This window comes from Panthera pardus, unplaced genomic scaffold (assembly GCF_024362965.1).
Source record: "Panthera pardus isolate Hobbes unplaced genomic scaffold, ASM2436296v1 HiC_scaffold_4, whole genome shotgun sequence".
NCBI lineage: Eukaryota > Metazoa > Chordata > Mammalia > Carnivora > Felidae > Panthera > Panthera pardus.
In genome coordinates this window covers 6,387,172-6,400,349 of record NW_026526969.1, presented here as the reverse complement: position 1 = coordinate 6,400,349, position 13,178 = coordinate 6,387,172, and the positions used below count along the sequence as shown (strand labels likewise).

Genomic DNA, 13,178 nt, shown 5'->3' with positions numbered 1-13,178 from the left:
CGCGCGCACCCACCCGCCTCTTGGGGCTCAAGGCCTCAGCGCGCCTGCGCGCCCCGCCCCGGGCGTCCCTCCCTAGGCGCCCCGGGAGTCCCCTCGGCCCCCACGCAGGCCGGGATGCGCGGCGGCCGGGCGGCACGTGCTGTTGGCAAGGCGAGGTGCGAGGCGCAACCGGTGGGGTCCCTGGCTGTCAAGTGGTTTGGATGTAGGCACCTTTGTCCTCTGGCCCGGGTTGCTGCCATTACCTATGCTTTATGCACTTGACCCTGACGGGTGCGGGGTCCTGTTACCTCTCCAGTGCCCTCGCTTTCCAGTTATACTGCGGTGCTCTAACCACAGAATTTCACACCTTTCTTCAGGATGCCTTCTGACTTTTGCACACACCTGTTCCCTACTTGGAAGTTTCTCATTGCTTTACCTGATTAACTACTTACTCGTTTAACCTCCAGCTCAAACTCAGGGAAACCTTCCCCGATATTCTCGGGTTTCACCTAGCATGCCACATCACTGCCTTATTTAATTCTGCAATCATTAACTGAATGGTGCCTGCCTTGTACAGGGCTCTGTGCTCAATGCAGAGAACGAAAATCTGGGGTTTTGCCTTCAGAGCTTCCAGTTTAGAAAAACCCGTAGACCGGAAAGCAGTCATTTCAAATGTCATTTTATAAATGATAGGCTTAAGGAAGTTCAAGATGCTATAACAGCCCTAATCTACAGGAAGGGTGTCTAGAGGCTTCTGGGAAAATATAACCTTGAAGCTGACCTCTGGAAATAGGGTACATGCAATTGCTCCGAGGCCTGTGTCCACAGACATTGTAGAACATGTTCAATAAGTTCGGGTGAATGTTTAGTTTTGAGTATAGCTCCCTTGCTCTCCCTACCCCACCCCCCAACAGGCATTTATTGATGCCTGCAGTATTAATGGGAGGGTCCTATAGTAGCTGCCTCAGGAGACATGAAGGAAGCAGGTGACCGTTTGAGTTGATTGGTTGGTAGTGGCTACTTCTCTCACCGCTAAAGAAACTTCCTTCTGTGTGCCCCAGAGAAATGCCTCGCTAACTCTGAACTTGACACAGCCTGACTATGTTCAGCCTTTCATGATCAACTAACATCATGGCTTGATAAGCATATGCTGTCTTGCTAATGAGAAGCCCACGAATAACGGCTGCCTGACTGAGGAGTGGAAGAGCTGAAGCAGCATGTGAAGGGAAGGGATGATTCTAGAACTAGTGGAATGAAAGGTGGCACATCTGTTTCTCAAGCCCAAATGATCCAAAATAATTCAATGTAAGTGCTGCCTGAGCACCTGTTATATACCCTATGGCATATAGGACACTGTGATGCCAAGATGAGTAAGACACACTCGCTGCCCTTGAGGTGAGGATAAGGAAAGCGGTAAGAACATAAAACGAGGCAGAGCATGGCAAGTGCCGTGGAAGAGGCCAGCTCCCTAGAATTCTCCAATCCCGTTCGGAGGTCCCCCTGGTCTAAACACACAGCTCAACTCCTGACAGTCATGTCTAACTTCTCTCTCACCCTTGTCCAAGTCCTGGCCAGTCTTCCAGCTGACGTTTCTCACCTATTGCTTCTCTCCACTCCAAGGCTGCTACTCCCTCTAGCAGCTCTAGCCTTCTGTGCCCCACTCTCCTCCAGCCCCCCCTGCCAGTCCGCCACCTTCCTCAGGCCATCCCCTGCTCTGAAGACCCAGTGAGCTCCCTTTCCCTGCCCACATTTGTGCACCTAGCCCTACATTCCCCCACCTCATCTCCACTGGGACACTTCCTGCATAAGAGGATGATTAAAGTGAGTACCTACCAACTACTCCCCAAGGGCCACACAAATGCCCTCTGTTGACATCCTTTTCTAAAAAAAAAAAAAAAAAAAAAAATCACACATTGACATTTTTTAGGTGCAAGCCCTGTGCCAGCTGCTGAGGAGGATGCAGAGATGAGTCAGCCCAGACCTCTGCCTTGGGCAACTTGCATTCAAGACAGTGACTTCCTCTCTCAGAGTAAAAGCCACTACAGTGGCCTGCAATGCCCCATCTGTCCCCAGGCCTCCTCTCACTAACTCTCTGACTTCCTCTCCTAGAACTCTACCCTTTGCTGTCTCTGCTCCAACGACACTGGCCTTCTTTGCTCATCTGAAAACATCCAGCAAAGTTCCTGCCTCAGGGCCTTTGCACTGCAGGTCCCTTTACCTGAAACACCCATACCATATATATTTCATGGCTCATTCTCCCACATCCTTCAGTTCTTTACTCAAATGTTATCTTCTCAATGCAGACTTTCTTAGCCACCTGTGGAAGAATGCAGTATCCATCCCCCTGGCACACTCTGTATCCCCCTTCCACAATTGGTTTTTCTCCAGAGCATGCATCACCACCTGAAACACTATTTTACTTGTCTATCTTGCTTATTATCTATCCTTCCTTTCAGTAGTTCTGTGAAGGTAGCAACATGGTCTGTTTTGTTATGTTCACTGATTACCCCTAGTAGCATCTAAAACAAGAGACTGAGGGCACTTGGCTGACTCAGTCGGTAAGGCATGCGAGTCTTGATCTTGGGGTCATGAGTTCGAGCCCCATGTTGGGTGTAGAGATTACTTAAAAATAAAATCTTTTAAAAAAAAAATAATAAAATGAAACAGAGCCTGGGACTCAGTAGGTGCTCATTACATATTTGTTGAATGAATACCCCACCTCAATGCATCCTCTTCCATGAAGCCTTCCCCAGGTCACTCTGAGTAGGAGGAAGGATGCCTCCCTTCCCTGAATCCCCACAGGACCCTGAATACAGTCTGCATTACACTCAGCAGCAGGGATTTCCAGGACAGGCAAGAGAAGCCACCCTGAGGACCACAGGACACTGGGTGTACGTCATCCCTCATATGTTCCCAAAGATCCTATGCTTAAACACAATTTGAAGTTCTTGTTCATTTGGTCTTTATTTACTTTTTAAACATTTATTCATTTTTGAGAGAGAGGGAGCAAGAGAAAGAGAGAGAGCAGGGGAGGGGCAGAGAGAGAGAGGCAGACACAGCATCTGAAGCAGGCTCCAGGCTCTGAGCTGTCAGCACAGTCTGACACGGGACTCGAACTCATGAACTGTGAGATCATGACCTGAACCGAAGTCAGATGCTTAGCTGACTGAGCCACCCAGGTGCCCCTCATTTGCTCTTTATTATCTGCTATCCCCTGGAGCATCAGCCCTGTGAGGGTGGGGACCCCATGCTCAAGTTCACCATTACATCCCTAATGCCTAGCACGACACTTACGACAGGAGATGTACTTACTAAAGAGTGATGGAGAATGAATGAATGAATGAATGAATGAATGAATGAATGAATGAATGCCATTCTTTCCCAGCAGACTCTCTTCAGGGCCCACCATCCACCATGTTCTCCCTCTCTGCCCTGTCCACGTGACCTGTAGAGCACCCCACTTTCCCTGTCAGAGTGACATAGCCCCACGGCAGCACTCAGGCTCCCTCAACCAGCACACGTACCTACGGCCCAGCACACTCGCGACGACTGTGGCTCTTCTAAAATCCTTTCTGTGGCTCCCCATTGCCTCAGTGCAAACTTACACTGTGGCATTACTCAGGCCCCCCGATATGACCTTGGTCACAGGGAAACAAGAATGCTAGGAGAGACAAGCTGGGGCCAGAATCCCAGCTCAGCCACACACTTGTGTCATGGCTTTGCCATAGTCACCTAACCACTCTGAATCCCAGTTTCGTCCGAGTTTTTGTTTTACTTTTCTGTGAAGTGAGTTCGCTAACGACGGCTCTGTACCTCACAGGGTTGTACTGAGGATCTGGTGAGGTGGGAGAGTGGATGAACTTGGGAAAGTACAAAGTGCCTTGCAGGCAGAGATGCTTTTCAGTTTCCAGTGCCACTGCTCTGCCTGTACTTAGTTCCAGCTAAACAAGACGTGTTCCCCGTTCCCTGCACAGACGTCGCACATTCCCAGCTCTGTGCGATGACTCACACCGCCTCTCCCCTGAGCAAGGTCGCTCTCTCTCTCTCTCTGAACCTGCTTACCGCCCTCCTTTTGAAATGCCCACCTCTCAAGACTCACCTCCTCCACTGTGGTCCTCGAAGCATGTAATCCCACCCTTGCTCAGACCCCGAGGGCACTGGGTTCACCTCTGTCGGCCCCCTCCTTTTATTTTACCTTCTGGAAAGCTGAGATCCTCACCAGGCTGCTTCAGTGGAGGACAGGGCCCGAGGAACCTGGTGATGCCCATGGTTCCAGCCTAGAACCCTGAGTGCCCATCTCCCATGCTGGTATCTGCGAGAACCTGTTTGAAGACAGGCCTCGAGGAGGAAGAGCCTGAACTATGCTGGAGTTCTTCTCCCTTCCCTCCATCTTGGGTTGTGTTAAAAGCCCTGTTGAGAGAGAAGACAGAGGACCAGGATCAGGGTGGTCTTTCTGTGAAAGGCACTTTGCAGCTGTACTCCCCTACAAGGCCACAGAGGCCCAAGAACCAGTCCTGAGGCATAAGGGAAACCTAGGAGTGCTTGTGAAGGACTCCCCATGCCTTTGTAAGCTGGGACAGTGAACTGGAATTCCTTGAGAGGTTGTATGGGCTAAAAATGGAAGGTTCAAGAAGGACTTTAAAATATTCACAGGCGGTGGGTCCCTCATGCATTGCTCACGAGCAGTGCCAGGAAGTGAGAAACAAGAGTACAGCCAGCAGTGAGGAGCTTCGCACCGTGGGAGCGCTCTCCTTTCTCTCTCCCGGCCATCCTGGTGGCGGCTCTTGGTTGGGGCCGGCCGCACCTAAGGCAGGAAGACGGTGGCTGCAAAGGAGATGAAAAAGTCGCTGGAGTCAATCAGCTCTAGGCTCCAGCTCGTTATGGAAAGTGGAATGTACTTGCCAGGGTACGAGCTGACCGAAAATGATCAGGCATGGCGAAGTGGAACTGGTCACCCTCGCCAACAACTGCCCAGCCTTGAGGAAACCTGAAAAAGAACACTGTGCCACGTTGGCCAAAACGACGGCGGCAACAATGCTGAGTTGGGCACGGCTTGTGGGAAATACGGGAGCTTGCACGCTGGCTATCACTGATCCAGGTGATTCTGACATCATTAGAAGCATGCCAGAAGGGACTGGTGAAAAGTCAATCACACAAAATTTCTCTTTAATAAAACCGGCCAGGGCGCCTGGGTGGCTCAGTGGTTACGCGCCTGACTCTTGGTTTCCGCTCAGGTCACGACCTGGCGGTTTGTGGGCTTGAGCCCCACGTCGGGCTCTGCGTCGACACTGCAGAGCCTGCTTGGGATTTTCTCTCGCCCTCTCTGCCCCTTCCCTGCTTGTGTGTATGCATGTGAGCTCTCTCTCTCTCTCTCAAAATAAACAGATACTAAAAAAAAAAAAAAAAAAAAACTGGCCAGAGCCCATTAAAAAAAAAAAACAGAAAAGAAAAAAGAATACAGCCAGTGAGGGCTAGACAGAGGCAGAGAGGGTCCAGTGCTGCCCCCAACTGTGATGACTACTCCTCCCCTCCCCCCTCTCAAGAAACTTGTTAAAATGCAGATCCCTGGACCCTGTCCCCAAGGTTTTAATCTCCGTAGTTCTGTGATACAGCTTGGGTACATGTATTTTATTCTCATTATATTTATCTTAATATATAACACATCCACCTGCTGGAAAATTAAAAGGTTACAATGATGTTAGTAATTTTGAAGCTGGGTGATGGGTACGTGGGGTTCGTGATCCTGTTCTCCCTCCTTTCATTATACTCTGAAACTGTCTATAATAAAACATTTTTGTAAACATATGCAGTGAAGTGCAAAGGTTAAAACAATAAAGCAAGTCCCTCCCTTTCCTACAGTCACCTTGTGGTCACCCTGTTCCTCACTGCCTCACCTTCCAGAGACAGTCTACACCCATGGTCTCAACCTGGATGCACCTGGGAAGTTTCAACATGTATTGAAGCCTACTCTCCACACACACACACCCCAGTCCCCACCCCCCCTCCAGAGATACTGATTTAAGAGTCTGCAGCCTGGACATCGGGGCTTGTTTGGTAAGCTTTCCAGATCCCTCTAAAGTATGGCCAAGATTGAGAGCTACTGGTCCACACAGTTATGAACACACATACAAAAGTACATATTCCTTTGTTTTTCCACACAAATTGTAGCACACTCTATGCATTATATTCTACTTTGATTTGATTTTACCTAATATACCATTGTATTTGTTTTCTGTTGCAGTGGTGGCAAATGACAACAAACTTCCTGGCTTAAATAGCGTAAGTGTATTGTCTTTTCTTTTTCCCCCATGATAAGTGTATTCGTTAATCCCCATCATCTACTTCACCCATCCCCTACCAACCTCCCTTCTGGTAACCAGCAGTTTGTCCCCCCATAGTTAAGAACCTGTTTCTTGGTTTGTCTCTCTTTTCCCTTTGTTCATTTGCTTTCCTAAATTCCACCTGTGAGTAAAATCATTTGGTATTTGTCTTTCTCTGACGGAGTTTTTTTTTTTTTTTTTAATTTTTTTTTTCAACGTTTTTTATTTATTTTTGGGACAGAGAGAGACAGAGCATGAACGGGGGAGGGGCAGAGAGAGAGGGAGACACAGAATCGGAAACAGGCTCCAGGCTCCGAGCCATCAGCCCAGAGCCTGACGCGGGGCTCGAACTCACGGACCGCGAGATCGTGACCTGGCTGAAGTCGGACGCTTAACCGACTGCGCCACCCAGGCGCCCCTCTGACGGAGTTATTTTGCTTAACATTATACTCTAGCTCCATCCATGTCATTACAAATGGCAAGACTTCTTTCTTTTTTATAGCTGAATAATATTCCATTATATATATGATATATATCATATATATATGTATGATATATATATGTGTGTACGTGTATGATATATACATATACATATATAGCATCTTCTTTATCCATTCATCAATCAGTGCACACTTGGGCTTCTTCCATATCTTGGCTATATGTAAATAATGATGCTATAAACATCAAGGTGCATGTGTCCCTTTGAATTAGTGTTTTTGTATTGTTTGGGTAAATACCCAGTTGTGTGATTACTGGATCGCAGGGTAGTTCTATTTTTCATTTTTTGAGGAACATCTGTATTATTTTCCAGAATGGCTGCACCAGTTTCTATTCCCACCAACAATGTGCAAGGGGTTCCTTTTTCTCCACATCCTTGCCAACACCTGTTGTTTCTTGTGTTGTTGATTTTGGCCATTCTGACAGGTGTGAGGTGACATCTCATTGTAGTTTTGACTTACATTTCCCTGATGATGAGTGATGTTGGCCATCTGTATGTCTTCTTTGGAGAAATGTCTGCTCACGTCTCCTGCCTATTTTAAAATTGGATTACTTGGTTCTTTATGCATTTTGGATACTAACCCTTTATCAGATTCTATGTCATTTGCAAATATTTTCTCCCATTCAGTAGGTTGTCTTTTAGTTTTGTTGTTTCCTTTGTTGTGCAGAAGCTTCTTATTTTGATGTAGTCCCAATAGTTTATCTTTGCTTTTATTTCCTTTGCCTAAGGAGACATACCTAGAAAAATGTTGCTGTAGCTTATGTCAGAGAGATCACAGCCTGTGCTCTCTTCAAGGATTTTTTTTTTTTTTTTGGAAAATTGTTTAAAGTTTATTGATTTGTTGTGTGAGAGACACAGCGGGGGCTGGGGGGCAGAGAGGGAGAGAATCCCAAGCAGGCTCCACCCTGTCAGCACAGAACCTGACATGGGGCTCGAACCCATGAATCGTGAGATCATGACCCAAGCCTAAATCAAGAGTCGGATGCTTAACCAACTGAGCCATCCAGGCATGCCTCTCTTCAAGGATTTTTATAGTTTCAGGTCTCAATCCATTTTGAGTTTACTTTTGTTTGATTTTTTAAATGTTTATTTATTATTTTGAGAGACAGAGAGAGACAGAGTAGGAGCAGGGGAGGGGCAGAGAGAGAGGAAGACACAGAATCTGAAGCAGGCTCCAGGCTCTGAGCTGTCAGCACAGAGCCTAACGGAGGGCTGGAACTCACAAACTGTGAGATCATGACCTGAGCCGAAGTCAGAGACTTAACTGACTGAGCCACCCAGGTGCCCCAATTCTGAGTTTATTTTCGGTGTAAGAAAGTGGTCCAATTTCACTCTTTTTCATGTAGCTGTCTAGTTTTTCCAGCACTATTTGTTGAAGAGATTGTCTTTTTCCCACTGCATATTCTTGACTCTTTTGTTGAAGATTAATTGACCATATAATTGTGGGTTTGTTTCTGGACTTTCTATCTTGTTCCATTGATCTATGTGTCCATTTCTGTGCCAACACCATACTGTTTTCATTACTGCAGCTTTGTAGTATAACTTGAAATTTGGAATTGTGATACCTCCAGCTTCGTTTCTTTTTCAAGATTGTTTGGCTATTTGGAGTCTCTTGTGGTACCATACAAATTGTACGATTATTCTAGTTCTGTGAAAAATGCTGTCGGTATTTTGATAGGAATTACATTAAATCTGTAGATTTCTTTTAAAAAAATTTTAATGTTTATTTATATTTGAGAGAGAGAGAGAGTGTGTGTGAGCTGGGGAAGGGCAGAGAGAGAGGGAGACACAGAATCCAAAGCAGGCTCCAGGCTCTGAGCTGTCAGCACAGAGACCAACGCAGGGCTCAAATTTGTGAACTGTGAGATCATGATCTGAGCCAAAGTCAGACACTTAAAGGAGTGAGCCATCCAGGCACCCCTAAATCTGTACAATTCTTTAGGTAGATGTACATTTTAACAATATTTGTTCTTCCAATACATGAGTATGGAATATCTTTCCATTTTTTAAATGTTTATTTATTTTTGAGAGAGAGAGAGAGCAGGGGAGGGGCAGAGAGAGAAGGAGACACAGAATTTGAAGCAGGCTTCTGGCTCTGAGCTGTCAGCATAGCTGACAACGCCTGGTCTGAACCCATGAACAGCAAGATCATGACCTGAGCCAAAGTCAGACGCTTAACTAACTGAGTCACCCAGGTGCCCCTATCTTTCCATTTTTTTGTGTGTGTTATCTTCAATTTCTTTCATCAGTGTTTTATAATTTTCAGAATACAGGTCTTTAACCTTCTTGGTTAAGTTTATTTCTATGTGTGTGATTATTTTCAGTGCAATTGTAAATGGGATTGCTTTCTTAATTTCCCTTTCTATTGCTTTATTATTAGTGTATAGAAATGCAATGGAATTCTGTACACTGATTTTGTATCCTGTGACCTTACTGAATTCATTTATCCGTTCTAATAGTTGTTTTGTTTTTGTTTTTTTTTTTGGAGTCAAGTTTTCTACATATAGTATCATATCATCTGCAAACAGTGAAGTTTTGCTTCTTCCTTGCCCATTTGGATGCTTTTTATTTCTTTTTCTTGTCTGATTGCTGTGGCTAGGACTTCCAGTACTATGTTGAATGAAAGTGGTGAGAGTGGACACCCCTGTCTTATTCCTGATCTTAGGGGGATAGCTCTCAGGTTTTCACCATTGAGTATGATGTCCTCTGTGGGTTTTTCATATGTGGCCTTTATTATGTTGAGGTGTTCCCTTTATTTTTTTTTTTAACGTTTATTTATTTTTGAGACAGAGAGAGACAGAGCATGAACGGGGGAGGGTGAGAGAGAGGGAGACACAGAATCTGAAACAGGCTCCAGGCTCTGAGCAGTCAGCACAGAGCCCGACGCGGGGCTCGAACTCATGGACCGCGAGATCATGACCTGAGCTGAAGTCGGCCGCTCAACCGACTGAGCCACCCAGGCGCCCCGAGGTATGTTCCCTTTAGACCTGCTTTGCTGAAGGCTTTTATCATAAATGGATGTTATACTTTGTCAAATGCTTTTTCTGCATATATTTAAATTATCATATGGTGTCTATCCTTTCTCTTGTTGTGATGTATCACATTGGTTGATTTGCAAATATTGAACTACCCTTGCACTCTGGGAATAAATCCCACTTAATCATGGTGAATGATTTTTTTTTTTTAATGTATTGTTCAATTTGGTTTGCTAACGTTTTGTTGAGGATTTTTGCATCTATATCCATCAGAAATATTGGCCTACTGTTTTCTTTTCCTTTTTTGTAGTGTGTTTATCTGGTTTTGGTATGAGGGTAGTGTAGGCATCCCAGAATAACTTTGGAAGCTTTCCTTTTCCATTTTTTGGAATACTTTGAGAAGAATAGGTATTAACTCTTTAAATGTTTGGTAGAATTCACCTGGGAAGCCATCTGGTCTTGGACTTTTATTTGTTGGGAATTTTTTGATTAGTGATTCAATTTCATTGCAGGTAATTGGTCTGTTCAAATTTTCTATTTCTTCCTCGTTCAATTTTGGTAGGTTATATGTTTCTAGAAATTTATCCATTTCTTCCAGGTGGTCCAATTTTCCGGTATAATTTTTCATAATATTCTCTTATGATCCTTTGTATTTCTATGGTCTCAGTTGTTATTTCTCCTCTTTCATTTCTGATTTTGTTTATTTGAGTCCTCTCTCTCTCTTGCTTCCCTTTTTGTATTTGTTTTTGTTTTTCTTTTTTTCTTTTTTTTTTGATGAGTCTGGCTAAAAGTTTACAATTTTGTTGATCTTTTCAAAGAACCAGCTCCTAGTTTCATTGATCTGTTCTGGTGTTGTTGTTTTTTTTAATTTCTAATTATTTTATTTCTGCTATAATCTTTATTATAATTTCCTTCCTTCTACTGGTTTTGGGTTTTTTTCTTCTTCTTCTTTTTATAGCTCCTTTAAGTGTAATGTTAGGTTGGTATTTTTCTTGCTTCTTGAGGCAGACCTGTATTGCTATAAACTTCCCTCCTAGAATAGCTTTTGTTGCATCCCAAAGATTTTTGGACCATTATGTTTTCATTTTCATTTGTCTCCATGTATTTTTAAAAATTTCCTCTTTTTGTTTTTTGTTTGTTTGTTTGACCCATTCATTGTTTAGTAGCAATTATTTAACCTCTATATATTTATGCTCTTTCCAGATTTTTTCCTTGCAGTTGATTTCTGGTTTCATAGCATTGTGGTCAGGAAAAATTCATGGAATTACTTTGATCTTGAATTTGTTGAGACTTGTTTTGTGGCGTCATATGTTACCTATTCTGGAGAATGTTTCACGTGCATTTGAAAAGAATGTATATTTTGCTGTTTTAGGATGGAATGTTCTGAATATATCCATTAAATCCATCTGGTCCAATGTGTCATTCAAAGCCACTGTTTCTGTTTGGATGATTTGTCTATTGAGATAAGTGGGTTGTGAAAGTCCCACAAGTGTATTGTCTTGTAGAATCAGAAGTCTCACATGGATCTCACTAGCCTAAGATTAAAGTACATTCCTTCCTACAGGCTCTGAAGGAGAATCTGTTTCCTTTCTTTTTCCAGCTTCTAGAAGCTGCCCACTTTTCTTGGTTCATGGCTCTTTCCTCCATCTTCAAAACCCAGCAGTATCAGGTTGAGTCCTTCCCTTGCTGCTGTCTCTCTGATTTTCCCTTCTGCCTTGCTCTTCCACTTTTAAAGATGTTGTATCCCTGTGTTACATTGAGCCCACCCAGATGATCCAGGATAATCTCCCTATTTTAAAGCCAGTTGATTAGCAATCTGTAATTCCACCTGCTACTTTAATTCCCCTTTGGCATGTGTCCCTACAAAATTCTTATGCTAAAGTCCTCCACCTCCCCACTCTCCTGATGGGGTTGGGAGGTAGGGCCTTTGGGAGGTGATTAGGTCCTAAGAGTAGACCCCTCACGAATGATATTTGTGACCCTATAAAAGAGAACTCAGGGGCGCCTGGGTGGCTCAGTCAGTTAAGTGTCCAACTCATGATTTCATGGTTCATGAGACTGAACCCCACATCGGGCTCCACGCTGACCATGCGGAGCCTGCACGGGATTCTCTCTCTCCCTCTCTTTCTGCCCCTCCCTCTCTCTCTCTCAAAATAAATAAATAAACTTTTTTAAAAAAGGACCTCAGAGAGCTCCTTTGCTCACTTTCTGCCATGTGAGGATACAAGATGATGGTCATTTATAAAACAGCAGGCATGTTCTCAGCAGACATCAAATCTGCCAGCACCTTGATCATGCTTAGCCATCCCATCCTCCAGAACTATAAGAAATAAATTTCTGTTGTTTAAGCCACCTAGCTTATGGTGCTTTGTTATAGCCGCCCAAACTAAGACAGCATGTAACCTAGCAAATTCACAGGTTCCAGGGAATAGGATGTGGGCATCTTTGAGGAGGCCATTATTCTACCACAGCATAGAGATTCGTCCATATCAGAGGCAAATGTACTTTTTAAAAGGTGATCGTATGTATAGCCCAGTTTGGAAGTCAAAGTGGGGCCCAGTTCAGAAAGAACATGCAAGGTTGAGTAGTGAGCTCTAACCTGTTTGTGTATGTATGTATGTATGTATATACTATATACACACACAATAGATATAGATATAGATATATAGATATATAAGTATAGATTTTGTATAAAATCTGTTTGTTTATTTTTATTTAAATATTCTCCTTACCTTAAAAATAAGCAAACAAAAATACTCTTTGGGATTTTAACCTAGGCATGTACAGCCAGGCCTGCCTTTTCCCTACAGCCACAGGAATGAAACATCTTGTGTACTTCACACACAGCCCGTAGAAGTCTCAGCAACTAAGTCTGGAAGGAATGAAAGAAGAAAAAAAGAGGGAAGGAGCTCTCCTTACCACCCTCCTGATCCTGGGTCTGCCCGGTTTTCCACCTGCCTCTCCGAGTGGGCCTGTTCTGTTTTCTTCTCCAGCCTCTGTTGTGACTTCCACTCACCTGTAGAGATAGGACACACCCTCAGGCAGGGCAGTGGCATAAGGAATAATGGAGGTATTTCTGGAGCCACAAAGAAACCCTAAATATTATAACAAAAGTTGCCCCTATTGCTCTAATCACTTAGAAAATTACAAGGGCATGGGAGCTGTGAGCCACGAGCCATGATTGAAGACCGAAATATGTATCTCTTATTACGAATCGTATCACAGGAGTAACTGAAGAGATATTCTGGTTGCTCTGTCTTTTAATAATAACGTAGTGTGAAAATAAATAAAGGAAACATCATTAAAAATGGAGCCGGGGCGGGGGGTGCCTAGGTGGCTCAGTTCAGTTGGGCGTCCAACTTCGGCTCAAGTCATGATCTCACAGTTCGTGGGTTCGAGCCCCAC

General features: G+C 44.3%; 1 pseudogene; it reads left to right on the top strand.

Annotated features, from left to right (window-relative positions):
- Positions 1-114: 114 nt before the first annotated feature.
- On the top strand, positions 115-6,233 carry LOC109250509 (60S ribosomal protein L30-like; annotated as a pseudogene).
- The last annotated feature ends 6,945 nt before the right edge of the window (positions 6,234-13,178 follow it).